General features: G+C 44.6%; 1 protein-coding gene across 2 annotated transcripts in view; it reads right to left on the minus strand.

The window, feature by feature from the left end:
• The window catches only part of NEK11 (NIMA related kinase 11), a 329,721-nt gene that overhangs the window by 42,303 nt on the left and 266,195 nt on the right, over positions 1-21,223 (minus strand). The gene's annotated exons all lie outside the window — the stretch shown is intronic.

The raw sequence follows: 21,223 nt of genomic DNA on the forward strand, positions 1-21,223 counted from the left end.
GAGGAGGTAGACCCTGCAATGTTTACAGAAGATTTTAAGCTCTTTATCAAAAAAGAGCTGCAGCACTTAAAGGAGTTCTATGGGACTGAACTACTAATGGCCTTTCCCCAGGATAGTTATCAATAGTTGATCAGCTGGGGTCTGCCAATTGTGACCCTCAGTAATGAGATGTTATCCTTCCCTCTGTCAATGTGGAAGTAGCTGGAAATAGCTGCCGAATAGCGTCGAAACGCGTTGCAAGACTGTTATAGTTCTTTTTGTATAAATAAAATATACTTCACTGTATATTTTGGTGATTTGGAAGTCCCTATTTCGGATTGCAAAAAGCCCCAAACAAAGAGCGCAGGAGGATTTTTTGTCTTCTACTGATTGTATTTTCCCCATTGTGGGGTGTTATCACCCACTGGGGTTTTTTCCTACTGCTGCATCTCCTTTAAGGATTACTGGGGATCCTTTTTTTGCAAGAAGAAAACAGCTTTATTTCTACAGGCAAACGGGGATCATCGGTGCAAGCGGGTTCTTTGCGTTCACGAAGAATCCCGCTGTGCACCAGGTGAGTAAAAATCCCCTTTACTTCGGTTCATTTGTGTGGTGGCGCGGATCTATATTTGTGATTAAATGTATATTAAGAACTGAATCAACACATAATTTGGACCTTTTACCTAAAATTTAAAAAAAAACAAAAAAACTTTCTATAGGCTGATGTTCACTTTCCATCAAGTAGCTAGAATGTGAGGAGAGAAGAATCCTTTTTTGAAGGACAATACAAGGATCTCTCCCATGATCTGTTTATACCCAGGACTGCGTCGGTAACAAGAGGGCATCCTCTACGTCTAGAGGAAAGCAGGTTTCATCACCAACACAGAAGGGGTTCTTTACTGTAAGAGCAGTGAGACTATGGAACTCTCTGCCTGAGGATGTGGTGATGGCAACATTGAGGAATTTAAGAGGGGACTAGATGCCTTTCTAGAGCGCGATGATATTACAGGATATAGACATTAAATAACCAGCGAGGTTGCTGATCTGGGTCTTAGGCCTCTCTCACACAGGGATTTTTGTACAGCATTTAGCGCTGTGCTAAACGCTGTACAACGCTCCCATTAGTTTAAATGGGGCTGCTCACACAAGGCTGAAAATGCTGCATTGAAAAATGCTGCGTTTTGAAAGCATTACATGTTCTATTCTTGGGCGTTTTCAGCTGTATGTCTCCCATTGAAATGAATGGGCAGCGTTTTCAGCTGAAAATGCTGTAAACACAGCGTTTTTGCAAATGCCCTGTATGAGAGAGGCCTTTGAAAGTTCCTACCTGACTCTAACGTTGATCCAGGGATTATTCTGACTGCCAATATTGAGTTGGGAAGGAATTTTCCCAACAAAATGAGCTAATTTGCTTCTGCCTCCTTGGGTTTTTTTTTGCTTTCCCCTGGATCAACAAGAAGGTAGAAACAGGCTGAACTAGGATGGACACTGTCTCCCTTCAGCCTAACACACTGTTTTTGAACCCATGGCCCCATTAAGGCTTGATTCACATGAGCGAGTATGTCAGTCCGAGAATCGCCTTGAAGGAACTGCCCAAAAATAGGAGATGAACATCGCTGATAATGTGAATAATCTAGGTGTTATTTTCACACGCAAGTTCCACCTATATATTTTAATTGGGCAGAACTCTCACGTGAATCCAGTCTTACTATTCTTCTTTGAATACAAAGTTGTCTTATTGTTAGTGGCTGATGTGTCAATGTTGAGTTTCATGCCTCACTGTTGAAGAATTAGCTAAAAAAAAGTTCAATTAAGATACTTTATAGCCAAGTTGTTGTATTTCTTGAAAAAAAGTAAAAAGTTCTGTAGACCATGAATTTTCCATACAATTGAAATTAATACTTCAGTCATGAATCTGTCCCATGCAAAAATACACAAAAGATGGGGAATTACTGTAGTGTTGGTGAAGTTTCTAAGTATTAGCATCGAAGACACATTATAGTGGAAGCAACAAGGTGACAAGCGACAAATATAGCTGCTCATTTATCTGTCTGTGCACATATGACAGTGCCTATGAATTGTTAGTACTTATGTAAGAAGCAGTTTCATTGACGTTTGTCAGAGCTGAGCTGGTAAAGCCCTTCAGAATCCTTGTTGTGCCCAAAGCGTACCTAAGGCAAATTATGTTCTCTTTCACTAAGTAACTACAGTCAGTATCCAAGCCAAGAACAGTTGGCAGCTAGGATGCATTTGATGAACTAGAAAGTTAAAAAGGTAAATGCAGATCACCAACCCAAGAAAGAATAATGTGTGTGATGTCCAAAATCATGAAGATATTTAATTCCTAAAGGACTCTTAGGAGCAGATTGTACTTACATAATGAACATATGCTATGAACTACAAAGACATGAAATTAAACAGCGAAGGATACAAGGAGACAAAATGATTTAATTTAGTAAGGAGAATCATCTTAGTCTGATTCCTTTGCTGCACTCCCCATTTCCCAGAACACCCAACAGAGTGCGGACACGTTCTGTATAAAATGGAATATGTAACATTAATACCCCATGCTTAATATTGTGTAGGTTCTCCTCATGTTGCCAAAATAGGTCTCTAAATGCTAACCATGAAAGGAAAAAATAATGGTCCGTAGGCGTAACACATTCCAATGAGGGGTTTGACCCGATTCGTCTTTATGAATTGATTAACAGCCAGCACATACAACACATTACAGCCCCTTCCTCAGAACTGGTTGGATAGAGTACAGTAGTGTTGCCGCATGAGTTTGTTCTGTACTCCAGGAAAAGAAGACTTGGTGGGTTTAAGTCCTTAAAGTTATGAGATGGGGTCTCCCTGATCCGGCTTCTTTTTCCAACACATCCAACAGATGCTCGATCAGACTGAAGTCTGGGAAATCTGAAGGCCATGTTATCACCTTGAACTCTTTGGGCGCCTGCACACGAGTGGAAATTCCGTGGCGGGATTTCCTGCAGAATTTCCGCCACTGGAAGCCTGCATAGGATTGCGTTAACAAACGCAGTCCTATGCAGACGGCCGTGATTTGGCCGCGTGAGATCTTGCGCTGCAAACAAATCACGGCGTGCTCTATTTCACTCACCCGCCGCCGGTGCAGGTGAGTACCCGCTGGTCCCTGCAGGCGCTTGGGTCGGGTCCCGCGGCGAGAATCCTCGCCGCCGGATGCGACCCGCCCGTCTGCAGGCGGCCTTTGTCATAGTCCTCAAACCATTCCTTTGCGTGGCAGGGCATATTATCCTGAGCATGTCAGGCACAACTCACATACAGCCATGTGAATCAGGCCTTAAGGTGTGTTTAGATGGAAAAATTATTGTTAAAAAAATCGTTTAAACGCGCGAAAGTGAATAATCGTTCAGTCTAAATGTGAGCCAAGAACTGGAAGACAAACGAGAATTGTTCGCTTCTCCTTCATCATTCAGTTTCTGCAGGACATGCAGAAACAAATCTAGAACCTACCTGGATTTAAGGATCTATTCAGAGTCTAGAACATTTCTAGAACTCAGAGTCTATCTTGAGAACCCAGGACCTATTTAGAGACTGGAATCTAGTGCTTTGAATATGTCTAGAAATTGAAGTGATAGAATCCAGAACCAATCTAGAATAGAGTATACACCTGTTTCTCTAGTGGAACTCCTATACTGATTACATCACATCATTGCCATTAGGAGTATCTACCTTTCTATAGTTGGCTATCTGTCTTTCTAGACTAATCTGGAAATCAGTATCAGTCCAATATATGCAGTGCAAAAACCACCATGACACTGTAGCAAGCATATCCCTTATGACTGAGGACAACATTAGAAAAGCAAAGTTCTTTCTGATACTCCCACCTATTATGGTGCTAGAGGATGGGAACCATTGATATTGCTGTTATGTCCTTGTGATATAGGCAGTAACCACTTAGGAGAGTTGTTTACTGAGCGTATCCTCTGGTGGTGCGTCAATCAGTATCAGTAGCTGAGAATTCCTTATTTATATAAGTTGATGCAATTAAATATTTGGTCATAGACAGAACTACAACCTTTCCTTCTATCCATCCTATCAACAGAGGTGAAATTACTTTGACAGGCACGACACATTTTGAGTCTGATGTCTGATGTTTTTAGTGGAAATCAATTCTGGTTCTCTACAATACATTCAAATTTATGTTTGTGGAATCCAGACACGGGTGGTGGTGATAGAGATATTTATTCACTTTTATTTTGAGCCTTTAGTACTTTTTAGCTAATGAAATATTCAAAGTTAAGTTTTCAGTGAAGGGGATGACATCACCAGCTTGTTCGCTCATGCAGACAATCGTGCCATCGAAGAAGTAGCATTAGGCTCAGCTCTCAAAATATGATTGTTCCCCACAAGAGAAACCATGTAATCTTGTAGATATGATACCTTTTAATGGCTAACAAATATACATGATGTTAATGCGAGCTTCCAATCCAACGCAGGGTTCTTCTTCAGGCTTAAATGAAATAGATCCGAAGAGGCATGGATATTTATACACACATACTTATGACAAGGCACAGACATGGATGTGAATAATTTGCACTTGAAAGAATACCACAGAAATATAAATATGGTCCCTGAATTAGTGTTGGGGGGTCACCAGGCCAGCAGTGTTATCTGTGCTATAGATTTCCCATACTTCCCATTCACACATTAATCCTCGTGAAGAATTTAGCCCTCTATTGAAAGTGTCAAAAGTTGTTATAAATTAATATTCCCAAATTCTTCTACAGCTTAGAGACTTAAGCTCTTGTTCATTTCTTCAGGTTTCTAATTTGTGTTCACTGAAACAATAGCAAAGTCTGCTGTGCTATTATTCCATTCTAAAAATCTGAAACCTGACGCAAAGTAGGCTTCCTTTCTTTTTTTACATTGTTGGAGAATGGAAGCACACGGAAAGCATCGTATTTGTTAGCCAACATTACACCAACCTGGGTACTCATTTTACTGACCTGGGAAGGATAGAAGGCTGAGTCAACCTTGAGCCGACTACCTGAACCATACGAAGATTGAACTTGCAACCTTCAGGTTGTGAGCGAGAGCTTAGGACTGCATTTCTGCTGCTTTCACAAGGCTCTTACTTGATCCATTTTCTCTTCTATGCATAGGGAACTAGAAAAAGACTGATTTACACTAAAAATACTAGCCCGTTAAAAAGGGTGCAAATGGATACCAAACTGATTCAAAATGAGGCTTATGTTTCTATTTTTTAAACAGATTCATTAATTTATCCATCACAAAATAGAGACTTTTTGACATCTGTTTAGTAAGCATCCGATTTGAATCCATTTATAGGATTGTAGACAGATCTGTTAAAGGAGATGTCCCGCGCCGAAACGGGTTTTTTTTTTTTTTAACCCCCCCCCCGTTCGGCGCGAGACAACCCCGATGCAGGGGTTAAAAAAACCACCCGCACAGCGCTTACCTGAATCCCGGCGGTCCGGTGACTTCAATACTTACCGCTGAAGATGGCCGCCGGGATCCTCCGTCTTCGTGGACCGCAGCTCTTCTGTGCGGTCCACTGCCGATTCCAGCCTCCTGATTGGCTGGAATCGGCACGTGACGGGGCGGAGCTACACGGAGCCGCTCTCTGGCACGAGCGGCTCCATAGAAGACTGCTGAAGACCCGGACTGCGCAAGCGCGGCTAATTTGGCCATCGGAGGCCAAAAATTAGTCGGCTCCATGGAGACGAGGACGCTAGCAACGGAGCAGGTAAGTATAAAACTTTTTATAACTTCTGTATGGCTCATAATTAATGCACAATGTACATTACAAAGTGCATTATTATGGCCATGCAGAAGTGTATAGACCCACTTGCTGCCTCGGGACATCTCCTTTAATAACGTAAACCCGAAAGCAGATGTGAACAAAGCCTTTCTTGCTAAAATACAAGACAAATTTATGGTAACTTCCAAGGGCATCATATGTTTCTGAATCAAAATAATATCATTAACTCCTTTAGTAGAACGCTATTATCTGACTTTATCCCTGGTCTTCCCATTGCAATTTGAAAATGACTGGATCAGCAAAGATTCTGAAGCAGGATGACCACAACAATGAAAAACTAACAGCAACTGAAGTGCAATTGTAACTATATCATACTAATAATTAATATATGGATATACTCTCATGTAAATTATGCTAATTATGCAGAGTCTTAATATTAGGGTTTCAAACTGTTATTTTTATAAACAATCCGAGCAGTTGGGAAGATAATCAGCTTTCCTTTAAAGTCACTTTCAAAGCCAGTAATTAAGCTGTGACCTCAGAGGCAAATGTTGATTTAATATGCACATGGAAATTACAATTCTGACAGCTAATCAGTGCCAAGAGACGCCCAGACTCAACGGCAGCCAGCAGCAAAGCAGGTGTTATGAATATAAACATCTGCCATATTGGTAGTGGAAGTGACATTTAGGCTGGCAAGACTTTGTACTGTTAAAATGCAGAAGATGTAGAAGAGCGATCAGTAATCTGCATGTATGTTTGGAAAAAATGGATTCATTTTAAAAACTATATACTCTAAACTATTAAATAAAGTAATTATTTTCAAGACTACCCAAAAAAGTTGTCTTTTATACAAATGTAATGAGCACCCATGTATATTGTAAAAATATGATTCCAGATTTATTTTCTTTAGCTCATGGTGGCTTGCAATTAGGTGTGGCATCCAAACTCCACCCTTGAGGTTCCCCAAATGCTGCAAATCCATTTTTCTAGTTCTTTACAAAGTGCCAATCCAACTTTATTCAGAATAGACATTTAAGATGGACTGGCTAATAGGGGTCAACAACTTTATACGGTATATAGAATTAACGAAGAACACTGGATGAAAAACCTAGGACGTGGCACAACCTTACAATGAGAAATCCTTTTAGCAAATAGATGAAATTAGGTAACATAGTAGCTTATGCCAAAAACGACACGTCCACCCAGTTCAGCCTATTTCCCCCCGATATTGATTCAGAGGAAGTTTAAAAAAACAACTTAATAAGGTAGAAGCCAATTTTCACCGTTTAAGGGGGATTCCAATCTGGCAATCAGAATAATCCCTGAATCACCGATCCTTCTGAAGTAATCAGTAATATAACATGTAATATTCTAATACTCAAGAAAGGTGTCCAGGCCACTCTTGACCTCTTTTATTGAGTTCACCATTAATACATCTTCAGGCAGAGAGTTCCATAGTCTCACTGCTCTTACAGTAAAGAACCCCCTTCTATGTTGGTGTGTAAGCCTTCTTTCCTCTAGATGTAGAGTTGGTCTCTATTTATATAAAACTCCAGCAAAACAAGCGTTTTGAGGCAGAAAGCCTTTTCATTAGTCAAGTTAGAATAGACTGCTACAGGGCTGTTGTCCGGCAGGCTAGGCTATCCTGCTGGAGTCTTCACACACCCCCAACTCTTCCAGCCCTTTACACATCTTGAGCCCAACTCCATGCAGCATTCCTACAGTGCAGAACTTCCCAACCCAAGCAGAGCACTCATATAGTGGAACTGCACTGCCAGTCACCATAGTCCGTACCACAGGAGCTCCTGTGTATTTTATTCCATAGATGTGGCACTGTAGAGCGCTCTCCTCTGGTGCATGGCTCAGCTGGCTCTGTACTCAGGATGAAAACTAGTAGGGTTTTACAGATCCTTTAGGTAAGAGATCCCCAACCATTTGTACCTTGTGAGCCACATTCAATTTTAAGTAATGGTCAGGAGCAACATTAAACTCTAAAATAAAGAAGAGAAGTTTTTAGGCTAGAGCTACAAAGCAACTTTGAACACAACACATTTTGCGGGGCCAAATGTAAGTGAATGCGGTTGCTTTGCAACTCACAAATTGCCACGACTGAACATTTGTAAGAAATCGATCAGGTTTGGATTTCTTGTAATCTTTGGGGCACAATAACTTAAAAGTCAGATCGTGACTGCATTTACTTACATTAGGATGCAATCTAGCAGGGGCATAATGCGACGTTTTGACCATGCGATGTATGTAGCAACCAAAGTCACCATATAGCCATAGCCTGAATATGGGGCAACAAGAAATTGGGCTATTGCAAACATTTGCTAATAAATATATTGTCATAGAATGGTAGAGTTGGAAGGGACCTCCAGGGCCATCAGGGACAACCCCCTGATCAATGCAGGATTCACTGAATCATCCCAGACAGATGTCAGATCTGACACTAGTATTATGCCATCCAAATTGGCACTGCTTGGTGGCTAGGGTATATTTGTAATTATGTCAATTGCCAGTACATATGGTCGTGACGTCAATGGTGAGCCACACAGCAAGTGGCCATGAGCTCTGTTTGGAGACCACTGCTCTAGAAAATGCTAGGAGTTGTCTCGTTATGTATTCAATATTATCATCTCTGGAAGGTCTGAACATAACAATCTTTCCTGCTGCCAATGTAAATCTTGTATGAAGAGTCAACGGTATGGAGGAAGTACAAGTACTCAGAAGTTACTGTAAGTTGCAGTTCCTAAGTGCGATGGAAATCTGTAATAGTACTCCTGAACATTACATGGAATTTATAGTATTGGTGAGCTCTGTCAAGTGCTGTTGTCAGGGGCAGCTGTAACATCTGCACCTCATATACTTACCTCCCTAAATAGTACACACAGTGATATCACTGCACTGGAATAGTTTGTACACTTGTGACACAGAACCGGGATGATGTGCACAATAAACAGAGTGATGCCACAGAAAGAACATTACAAAGATGTCTAACGTTCTGTTTTCTCTTTGTCATTAAAAACCTTTTTATAATTTGCACAAGGCCACAACATAACAGCATGTAAAAAATGTAAGGTTCTGAAGACTTTCTAGACGCACTGTATGTCTCACTACATGGATAATGAACAGGGATGCCATAGGTGGCAGATGTATCCTCTCAGGATCGTGGGCACAGATGTAACTGAAGTCTCTGTAATTAAGCCCCTGCAAGTATTCTTAAATGTAATGCTTTTAGCCAATCACATTAGATGAATGTTTATTGTGATTGGCTAATCATAAATGCATGTTTATTCCTTATTTAATGGGCACTTCAAGTACCTACAAGGAGTTGTCAGAATCAAAGGAAACTTTCTCTGTGTGATTGTAACATTGATATAAGTGATTACAATATCAGAGCAAAAGGAGAATTTATTGCGAAAAACTGACCCCTTGTAAGGAGGCTCTAGTATCCTGTTGTACCGCCTCCAGCTTGGATACAAGATGTGATACGTAGGAGCATGGAGGCTCTAGTACCCTATTGTACCACCTGTAGCTTGGATACAAGATGTGATACGTAGGAGCATGGAGGCTCTAGTATCCTGTTGTACCGACTCTAGCTTGGATACAAGATGTGATACAGGCTGGCATGGAGGCTCTAGTACCCTGGTTGTCCCACCTCTAGCTTAGATACAAGATGTGATACAGGTGGGCATGGAGGCTCTAGTACCCTGGTTGTACCACCTCTAGCTTAGATACAAGATGTGATACAGGTGGGCATGGAGGCACTAGTACCCTGTTGTACCGCCTCTAGCTTGTATACAAGATGTGATACAGGTGGGTATGGAGGCTCTAGTACCCTGTTGTACCGCCTCTAGCTTAGATACAAGATGTGATACGAACAGGCATGGAAACATACAGTTTCTGTATGGTATCCTGCGGCATATCGCTCCACATTTGCTGTAACTGAGCCTCTAGAATGTGCAAACTCGTAAACTGTCGAAATTGGCATCCCAGATGGTCATATACGTGCTTTTGGCAATAAATCTGTCAAACGGGCAGGCAATAGAAGTATGGCTATGTTGTGGAGGCATTCCTGTGACACCCTTGCTGTGTGCGACCAAGAATTATCCTGCTGGAAGCCCTGCCATGAGAAGCAATACATATGGCAGCAGAATGTCCGGAGCATTTCACTAATCGGTCATTGTCCCTCATACAACTACTAGGGGTGACTAACTGTCATATGCGATGACCACCCAGACCATCACACCATCAGTAGGGGCCAGTGCATATGACAGTCGGACACTTTTCCACAGCAAAGGCAGCATTGAGGAGTTCAACCCTAAGTCTCTAGATATGAACATGACCTTCATCAGTGCCCAAACTAAACCTGAAGTCTTCTTCATGGCAGACCAGTTTTATTGCTCACAACACCACTAGAAACAGAGGCGACAGCGGGTATCAAAGGCACTACACTTAATGGGTGCCATAAGACGAAATATCCTTCAGCCAAGCGCCTGGAAATAGTTCTGACAAACATAGGGGCTTGTAAAGATGGTGCCACCTGTGTCTGGATGGCAGACAACAGTTGGAGCTGCTCGTACTTGTTGGACAATCAGCTGATCGCCCCCACTGATGGTCTGCCGAGGGTTTCCTAAGCCTAGTCACCTTGTGTACATGCCCTCACGCATCCATTGGTCCCAACACCTCCTAACAGTCTAGTCAGAAAGGGCTAGGTGGCGGGTAATTTGTCAATACAACCATCCAGTTTCTTGCATTCCCTTAATGCGCCCCCTCTCAAACTCTGTTAATTCTGTTATGTCTTAAATTGCATTGTAGATGTATGTCTAGCCGTCAACAAACTCTACACAACTAAAATAAGAGGTCACTACACACAAGTATCCTCAGAGCCTTTTATAGACCAAGGGTGGAACCACTTTTAGGACCTCAGATGACAAGACCGTTCATCTGATCATGCCACAACTCATAACATTTAAATATCTGCCTAAGATGTAACTGCATGCCGAGTTTTGCAGCCACTTCTTCTAGATGCTTGATTTTATTTTGACAGAGTGTACATTAGTAGCAGGAAAAATATCCGAACTTAGATTTTTTTCTTCTTAACAATTTATTAAAATTAGAGATGAGCGAACGCGTTCGTCCGAGCTTGATATTCGTGCGAATATTAGGGTGTTCGGGATGTTCGTTATTCGTAACGAACACCATGCGGTGTTCTGGTTACTTTCACTTCCTTCCCTGAGACGTTAGCGCGCTTTTCTGGCCAATTGAAAGACAGGGAAGGCATTACAACTTCCCCCTGCAACGTTTAAGCCCTATACCACCCCCCTGCTGTGAGTGGCTGGCGAGATCAGGTGTTCGCCTAATATAAAAGTCGGCCCCTCCCGCGGCTCGCCTCAGATGCGGTGTGAGTTAGATGAGGGACAGTGCTGTTTATACCGGAGCTGCTGTAGGGAAAGAATTGGTAGTTAGTGTAGGCTTCAAGACCCCCCAAAGGTCCTTATTAGGGCCACTGATAGCTGTGTGTTGGCTGCTGTTAGCAGTGGCATTTTTTTTTTCTCAAAATCGGCTCTGCAGAGCGTTGCACCTGGCATTAGGGACAGAAGTGCTGCATAGGCAGGGAGAGTGTTAGGAGTGAGTGTAGCCTTCAAGAACCTCAACGGTCCTTTCTAGGGCCATATTTATCCGTGTGCAGTACTGTCCAGGCTGCTGTTAGCTGTGCTGCATTTTTTTTGGGCTTCTCAAAATCGCCTCTGCAGAGCATTCCACCCTCCATTGATACTGCAGGGAAAGAATTGTATAGGCAGGGCCACAACACAGTTATTATTCATAGAATATACGCAGTGCTGCCTTTTGGTGGAAAAACAAGTGAAAACAAATCTATTTGTTCAGCCTCTGTCCGTCCTAACGCCTGTGGACACGTGTGAGCTGCGTGAAAAACATTGCTAAATCATACGCACCCAGCTACGCTTTACTGCTGGCTTCGCCATTTGCTTTCCTTAATTGGGAAAAAAAATACCTGCTCTGCCAGAGTTATAATAACTCTGCTACCCTCACGTTCTGTGACACATTAGCAGGGACACAGCACAGTTATTAAACTTCTCATGTTCATTGAATATACGCAGTGCTGCCTTTTGGTGGAAAAACAAGTGAAAACAAATCTATTTGTCCAGCCTCTGTCCGTCCTTACGGGCGGTGGACACGTGTGAGCTGCGTGAAAAACATTGCTAAATCATACGCACCCAGCTACGCTTTACTGCTGGCTTCGCCATTTGCTTTCCTTAATTGGGAAAAAAAATACCTGCTCTGCCAGAGTTATAATAACTCTGCTACCCTCACGTTCTGTGACACATTAGCAGGGACACAGCACAGTTATTAAACTTCTCATGTTCATTGAATATACGCAGTGCTGCCTTTTGGTGGAAAAACAAGTGAAAACAAATCTATTTGTCCAGCCTCTGTCCGTCCTTACGGGCGGTGGACACGTGTGAGCTGCGTGAAAAACATTGCTAAATCATACGCACCCAGCTACGCTTTACTGCTGGCTTCGCCATTTGCTTTCCTTAATTGGGAAAAAAAATACCTGCTCTGCCAGAGTTATAATAACTCTGCTACCCTCACGTTCTGTGACACATTAGCAGGGACACAGCACAGTTATTAAACTTCTCATGTTCATTGAATATACGCAGTGCTGCCTGTTGGTGGGAAAAAACTGAAAACAAATCTATTTGTCCAGCCTCTGTCCGTCCTAAGGGCGGTGGACACGTGTGAGCTGCGTGAAAAACATTGCTAAATCATACGCACCCAGCTACGCTTTACTGCTGGCTTCGCCATTTGCTTTCCTTAATTGGGAAAAAAAATACCTGCTCTGCCAGAGTTATAATAACTCTGCTACCCTCACGTTCTGTGACACATTAGCAGGGACACAGCACAGTTATTAAACTTAGATTATTCATTCACTAGAGGCAGTGGGGCCTTTCGTTTTCCAAAAAGGGAAAAAATTATATTTGGCCTGCAGTCTTGCGCCAATATATTTCCTGCCTGTGAAATCAAATCACTGGTAATACAGCATGCTGAGGGGTAGGGGTAGGCCTAGAGGACGTGGACGCGGCCGAGGACGCGGAGGGCCAAGTCAGGGTGTGGGCACAGGCCGAGCTCCTGATCCCGGTGTGTCGCAGCCGACTGCTGCGCGATTAGGAGAGAGGCACGTTTCTGGCGTCCCCACATTCATCGCCCAATTAATGGGTCCACGCGGGAGACGGTTATTAGAAAATGAGCAGTGTGAGCAGGTCCTGTCCTGGATGGCAGAAAGTGCTTCGAGCAACCTATCGTCAACACGCAGTTCTGCGCCGTCCACTGCTGCAAATCCGAATCCTCTGTCTGCTGCTCCTCCTTCCTCCCAGCCTCCTCACTCCACTACAATGACACCTGCTCAGGAGCGGGAACACTCCCAGGAACTGTTCTCGGGCCCCTGCTTAGATTGGGCAGCAGCGGTTCCTCTCCCACCAGAGGAGTTTATCGTCACTGATGCCCAACCATTCGAAAGTTCCCGGGGTCCGAGGGAAGAGGCTGGGGACTTCCACCAACTGTCTCAACAACTTTCTGTGGGTGAGGAGGACGATGACGATCAGACACAGTTGTCTTGCAGTGAGGTAGTAGTAAGGGCAGTAAGTCCAAGGGAGCAGCGCACAGAGGATTCGGAGGAAGAGCAGCAGGACGATGAGGTGACTGACCCCACCTGGTGTGCAACGCTTACTCAGGAGGACAGGTCTTCAGAGGGGGAGTCAAGGGCATCAGCAGGGCAGGTTGCAAGAGGCAGTGCGGTGGCCAGGGCCAGGGGTAGAGGCAGGGCCAGACCGAATAATCCACCAAGTGTTTCCCAAAGCGCCCCCTCGCGCCATGCCACCCTGCAGAGGCCGAGGTGCTCTAAGGTCTGGCAGTTTTTCACAGAGACGCCTGACGACCGACGAACAGTGGTGTGCAACCTTTGTTGCGCAAAGCTCAGCCGGGGAGCCAACACCAACAGCCTCACCACCACCACCATGCGCAGACATATGATGGCCAAGCACCCCGCAAGGTGGGACAAAGGCCGTTCACCGCCTCCGGTTTGCACCCCTGCCTCTCCCCCTGTGCCCCAACCTGCCACTGAGATGCAACCCCCCTCTCAGGACACAGGCACTACCGCCTCATGGCCTGCACCCACACCCTCATCTCCGCTGTCCTCGGCCCCATCCAGCAGTGTAGTTCAGCGCACCGTTCAGCCGTCGCTTGCGCAAGTGTTCGAACGCAAGCGCAAGTACACCGCCACGCACCCGCACGCTCAAACGTTAACCGTCCGCATAGCAAAATTCATCAGCCTTGAGATGCTGCCGTATAGGGTTGTGGAAACTGAGTCCTTCAAAAGTATCATGGAGGCGGCGGCCCCGCGCTACTCAGTTCCCAGTCGCCACTACTTTTCCCGATGTGCCGTCCCAGCCCTGCACGACCACGTCTCCCGCAACATTGTACGCGCCCTCACCAACGCGGTTACTGCCACGGTCCACTTAACTACGGACACGTGGACAAGCACAGGCGGGCAGGGCCACTACATCTCCCTGACGGCACATTGGGTGAATTTAGTGGAGGCTGGGACAGAGTCAGAGCCTGGGACCGCTCACGTCCTACCCACCCCCAGAATTGCGGGCCCCAGCTCGGTCCTGGTATCTGCGGAGGTGTATGCTTCCTCCACTAAAGCACCCTCCTCCTCCTCCTCCTCCTCTGTCTCGCAATCAAGATGTGTTAGCAGCAGCATGTCGCCAGCAGTCGGTGTCGCGCGGTGTGGCAGCACAGCGGTGGGCAAGCGTCAGCAGGCCGTGCTGAAACTACTCAGCTTAGGCGATAAGAGGCACACGGCCCACGAACTGCTGCAGGGTCTGACAGAGCAGACCGACCGCTGGCTTGCGCCGCTGAGCCTCCAACCGGGCATGGTCGTGTGTGACAACGGGCGTAACCTGGTGGCGGCTCTGCAGCTTGGCAGCCTCACGCACGTGCCATGCCTGGCCCACGTCTTTAATTTGGTGGTTCAGCGGTTTCTGAAAAGCTACCCACGCTTGTCAGACCTGCTCGTAAAGGCGCGCCGGCTCTGCGCACATTTCCGCAAGTCCCACACGGACGCTGCCACCCTGCGCACCCTGCAACATCACTTTAAGCTGCCAGTGCACCGACTGCTGTGCGACGTGCCCACACGGTGGAACTCTACGCTCCACATGTTGGCCAGGCTCTATGAACAACGTAGAGCTATAGTCGAATACCAACTCCAACATGGGCGGCGCAGTGGGAGTCAGCCTCCTCAATTCCTTTCAGAAGAGTGGGCCTGGTTGGCAGACATCTGCCATGTCCTTGGTAATTTTGAGGAGTCTACCCAGGTGGTGAGCGGCGATGCTACAATCATTAGCGTCACCATTCCTCTGCTATGCATCTTGAGAAATTCCCTGCAAACCATAAAGGCAGCTGCTTTGCGCTCGGAAACGGGGGCGGGGGAAGACAGTATGCCGCTGGATAGTCAGGGCACCCTCCTGTCTATTTCTCAGCGCATACAGGAGGAGGAGCATGAGGAGGATGAGGAGGAGGGGGAAGAGACAGCTTGGGCCGCTGCTGACGGTACACCGGCTGATTGCCTGTCATCCTTTCAGCGTGTATGGCCTGAGGAGGAGGAGGAGGAGGAGGATCCTGAAAGTGATCTTCCTAGTGAAGACAGCCATGTGTTGCGTACAGGTACCCTGGCACACATGGCTGACTTCATGTTAGGATGCCTTTCTCGTGACCCTCGCGTTGCACGCATTCTGGCCACTACGGATTACTGGGTGTACACACTGCTCGATCCACGGTATAAGGAGAACCTGCCCACTCTGATTCCCGAAGAGGAAAGGGGTTCGAGAGTGTTGCTATACCACAGGACCCTTGCGGACAAGCTGATGGTAAAATTCCCAGCCGACAGCGCTAGTGGCAGAAGGCGCAGTACCGAGGGCAAGGTAGCAGGGGATGTGCGTAGATCGAGCAGCATGTACATCCCAGGCAGTGCAACAGTCTTTAAGGGCCTGGCCAGCTTTATGGCTCCCCACCAAGACTGTGTCACCGCTCCCCAGTCACGGCTGAGTCGGCGGGAGCACTGTAAAAGGATGGTGAGGGAGTACGTAGCGGATCGCACGACCATCCTTGGTGACGCCTCTGCCCCCTACAACTACTGGGTGTCGAAGCTGGACATGTGGCCTGAACTAGCGCTGTATGCCCTGGAGGTGCTTGCTTGTCCTGCGGCTAGCGTGTTGTCGGAGAGGGTGTTTAGTGCGGCTGGGGGAATCATCACAGATAAGCGTAGCCGCTTGTCAACCGACAGTGCCGACAGGCTAACACTCATCAAGATGAACAAAGGCTGGATTTCCCCAGACTTCTGTTCTCCACCAGCGGACAGCAGCGATACGTAAGCAATACGTAGGCTGCACCCGCGGATGGAAGCTACGTTCTCTCTCACCATCCAAAACGGGGACATTTCTGCTTCATCAATCTGTGTCTAATATTCCTCCTCCTCCTCCTCCTCCTGCTCCTCCTCCTGAAACCTCACGTAATCACGCTGAACGGGCAATTTTTCTTAGGGCCACAAGGCTCACTCAAATAATTTTTCAGAACAATTTTTATAAGTTTCAATGCGCTTAAAAGCATTGGAACTTTAACTTGAACCAATTTTTCGTTACACTGGGCTGCCTCCAGGCCTAGTTACCACTTAAGCCACATTAACCAAAGCGATTAATGGGTTTCACCTGCCCTCTTGGCTGGCCATGGCCAATTTTTGGGATGTACATTAGTACTGTTGATACAGCAATTTTTGTGGGCCCTCGCCTACAGTGTAATCAAATTAATTTTTAGGCCACCTGCATTACAGCTGACGTTACCTCAGCTGTGTTGGGCAATGCAATGGGATATTTTTATGTACCGCCGGTGGGTTCCAGGGAGCCACCCATGCTGTAGGTGCACACTGAGTTTTTAATACATCTGTACACTTCTAAAGAACCCGTCTGACTGGGGCATGCAGTGTGGGCCGAAGCCCACCTGTATTACGCACGACATTACTACCTCAGCTGTGTTGGGCAATGCAATGGGATATTTCTATGTACCGCCGGTGGCTTCCTGGCACCCACCCATGCTGTAGGTGCACACGGAGTTTTTACTACATCTGTACACTTATAAAGAACCCCAGTCAGACTGGGGCATGCAGTGTGGGCCGAAGCCCACCTGCATTAAGCACGACATTACTACCTCAGCTGTGTTGGGCAATGCAATGGGATATTTCTGTGTACCACCGGTGGGTTCCAGGGAGCCACCCATGCTGTGGGTCGACAGGGACTTCACAATAGGGAGTTGTACCTGCCTGTGTCTATGAATTAAAAAGCCCGGTCTGACTGGGGCATGCAGACACCTTGACAGAATGAATAGTGTGTGGCACATAGGTTCCCCATTGCTATGCCCACGTGTGCAGCTCCTGATGGCGGTGGCACAGGATTCTATTTCTCATTGCTTCTGTACAGCATTGTGGGCTATCGCTCCGCCACTTTTAAAGAGGGTCGCTGCCTAGCCGTGCCAACCTCTGCAGTGTGTGCCTGCGGTCCCTCGTCATGGCAGACGCAATTCTAAATAGACATGAGCGTGGTGTGGCATGAGGGCAGCTGAAGGCTGCCCAGAGACACTTTGGTGTGCGCTGTGGGGGGGGGGGGAGGGGGGGCGGTTGGGCAGCATGTAACCCAGGAGAAGTGTCAGTGGAGTGTCATGCAGGCAGTGATTGTGCTTTGTTGGAGGTAGTGTGGTGCTTAGCAAAGGTATGCCATGCTAATGAGGGCTTTTCAGAAGTAAAAGTTGTTGGGAGGGGGGGGGCCCACTCTTGCCGGTATTGTGGCTTAATAGTGGGACCTGTGAACTTGAGATGCAGCCCAACACGTAGCCCCTCGCCTGCCCTATCCGTCACTGTGTCATTCCCATCACTTTCCTGAATTGCCCAGATTTTCACACATGAAAACCTTAGCGAGCATCGGCGAAATACAAAAATGTTCTGGTCGCCCATTGACTTCAATGGGGTTCGTTGTTCGAAACGAACCCTCGAGCATCACGGGAAGTTCGTTCCGAATAACGAACACCCGAAAATTTTGGTGTTCGCTCATCTCTAATTAAAATTAAAGCCGTATCTCCTAGTAGTATCAAGTTTCTGTTCTTTTTAGTTTCCAACTTCCTATTACATCACATAGATAGTTTAATTGGCGTCCTGTCATACAGGTCCTTGTAAGATAGACCATTACATTGTGAGCCCCATTACGGACCTGTACAAGGCTATGGAATTTGCAGGCAGTATAAATAATGAATATACAGTATGCACAGATACTAATCATATTAATCCACCACTAAATATCTCTATAGGCTTCAAACTGCTACAAAGTTCTACTTTTGCTCAGTAAGACTTTCAAGACATAGAAATAAATAGCGAATGAAAGAAGCGAAAGTAAATTTTAATCACATGGTAGAAGCGATGAGTAAATCTGATATTTACTCTCAGCCTGTATATTAGTTCTGCAGACAAACTGCTACCCCTGTTTAAGTAATGGAAGCTGTCAAGGAAAAGTAGGCCACATTTACACTGATCACACTTTCCTGCTTGGTCTATTTTACAGCCCTAATAAACTGTGCGATGTTGTAGAATATCTACTAAATTCACATTTCGGCTAATCAGTAAGGCTTTTTATTATAGCTCCGTGAGAAAACATAAAAGGGTACATAATGTAAATGATATAAAACTACAGTAACAATAGGGAATCATCATTATGATCAGCTCCCTTTTAATTCCATTACTAATTCCCTCCAGCCTTATCTTACATATATTAGCATACATATACAACGTGCATATGATTGAGGGGTCCCTAACGGATTAGGATATGGGTCAAATATACCTGAAATTTCAAAATGTCTTCATAAAACCTGAATAAAATAGTTTATTGTCCTTCTTACAATACTTGTGGGAAATACTGCAGTGCACAAAGGCAGTGATTTTCCCAACCTGGCCTGTTTATAGCTGGTCTACATGCATAAACAATAGAGGTAAAATGCACTAAAATTAGAAAACTTCAAGAAATAGAGGAAAAATTATCATCGTCTTCTTCCTGAATTGAAACAAAATTTAGAGAGAGACAAGAGATTAAAAAGAGAAAGTAAGAATGTGAGGCGAGCGCCAAAGGCTGCACAACAGCACACCGAGTCCCTGTGGCTCTGGAACCATGGGAAGTCCATATGCCACCACAAAGTGCTGGAGGCGCTCTTCTATAAGAGCGATGCTTCCGGAGGAGATAACCTCTATACATACCGCTTGCAATGGATTTTCTTTGTGTCTAAAGTCTAAGGATGCCCTATTACTGTTCAGTACAGCCTGGAGGTTGTACCGAGATGTGATATGGGAATGTGCATACACCCTTCGGCAGTCTTTTGATGTAAGGAAATTAGCACTCCATGAGCCTTATACTGATAGCAAGCGCTCTAAGTAAAGTAAAGTATATTAAAGAAGAAGAATAAAAGTAAGTAAAGCTTTCACTGTGAGGGTGGTCTCACATCTGCTTTCCTGGTCTGTTCGGTAAGCAGGAAAGGAAAATCCTCGCTGGCCAAACAGGTCCGTCTCAGGATGGAACTGAACAGCACTGGAGAAACGCCATTGACTATATTGGGGTCCATTCAGTTCCCACTCAGCTGCCCGGCTTTTGGGCAGAATAAAATGCACTGCACGGAGCACTTTTTCCTCCGGTATTTTGAGCTGGATCTGTGAACCTTTGACTGGACGCTCTAACACATGTGTAACTAGCCCAAGACCTATAATTGGATGAGCAGTCCACAAATACTCCTGTTTTTTTTTGGACACATTGTAACATTTTATGTATACATGTTCTTGTTATATGACTTCAAAATTCAATTAATAATACATAATCAAATTCTAATGTAAAATTCTGTTACATCTGCATAGTATATTTTATAGCTGGCGGAGATGCAATTTGGTTCTGCTCCTTATAATAAGTGTTACAGATACATTGCTAAATGAATATGGTGTGAAGTGCATAAATGCATAAAGCTATCTCTGCAGTCTATGTTCTTCCCTCTTTCTGATACTGCAGCATGGACTTGCTGACAGTATCAGATTCTTCTAATGATCCGTTGAATGAGATAGATAGATGTGAGATGCATAGATAAATAGATAGATATGAGATAGATAGATAGATATGAGATGCATAGATAGATAGATATGAGATGCATAGATAGATAGATAGATGCATAGATAGATAGATGTGAGGTGCATAGATAGATAGATAGATGTGAGATGCATAGATAGATAGATAGATAGATGTGAGATGCATAGATAGATAGATAGATAGATAGATAGATAGATAGATAGATAGATGTGAGATGCATAGATAGATAGATAGATGTGAGATGCATAGATAGATAGATAGATGTGAGATGCATAGATAGATAGATAGATGTGAGATGCATAGATAGATAGATGTGAGGTGCATAGATAGATAGATAGATGTGAGATGCATAGATAGATAGATAGATGTGAGATGCATAGATAGATAGATAGGAGATGCATAGATAGATAGATAGATAGGAGATGCATAGATAGATAGATAGATGTGAGATGCATAGATAGATAGATGTGAGATGCATAGATAGATAGATGTGAGATGCATAGATAGATAGATGTGAGATGCATAGATAGATAGATAGATGTGAGATGCATAGATAGATAGATAGATGTGAGATGCATAGATAGATAGATAGATGTGAGATGCATAGATAGATAGATAGATGTGAGATGCATAGATAGATAGATAGATGTGAGATGCATAGATAGATAGATAGATGTGAGATGCATAGATAGATGTGAGATGCATAGATAGATAGATGTGAGATGCATAGATAGATAGATAGATGTGAGATGCATAGATAGATAGATGTGAGATGCATAGATAGATAGATAGATAGATAGATAGATAGATGTGAGATGCATAGATAGATAGATAGATAGATGTGAGATGCATAGATAGATAGATAGATGTGAGATGCATAGATAGATAGATGTGAGATGCATAGATAGATAGATAGATAGATGTGAGATGCATAGATAGATAGATGTGAGATGCATAGATAGATAGATGTGAGATGCATAGATAGATAGATGTGAGATGCATAGATAGATAGATAGATGTGAGATGCATAGATAGATAGATAGATGTGAGATGCATAGATAGATAGATGTGAGATGCATAGATAGATAGATGTGAGATGCATAGATAGATAGATGTGAGATGCATAGATAGATAGATAGATGTGAGATGCATAGATAGATAGATGTGAGATGCATAGATAGATAGATAGATAGATGTGAGATGAATAGATAGATAGATAGATGTGAGATGCATA

The sequence above is a fragment of the Eleutherodactylus coqui genome, chromosome 12, assembly GCF_035609145.1.
Source record: "Eleutherodactylus coqui strain aEleCoq1 chromosome 12, aEleCoq1.hap1, whole genome shotgun sequence".
Taxonomy (NCBI): Eukaryota; Metazoa; Chordata; class Amphibia; order Anura; family Eleutherodactylidae; genus Eleutherodactylus; species Eleutherodactylus coqui.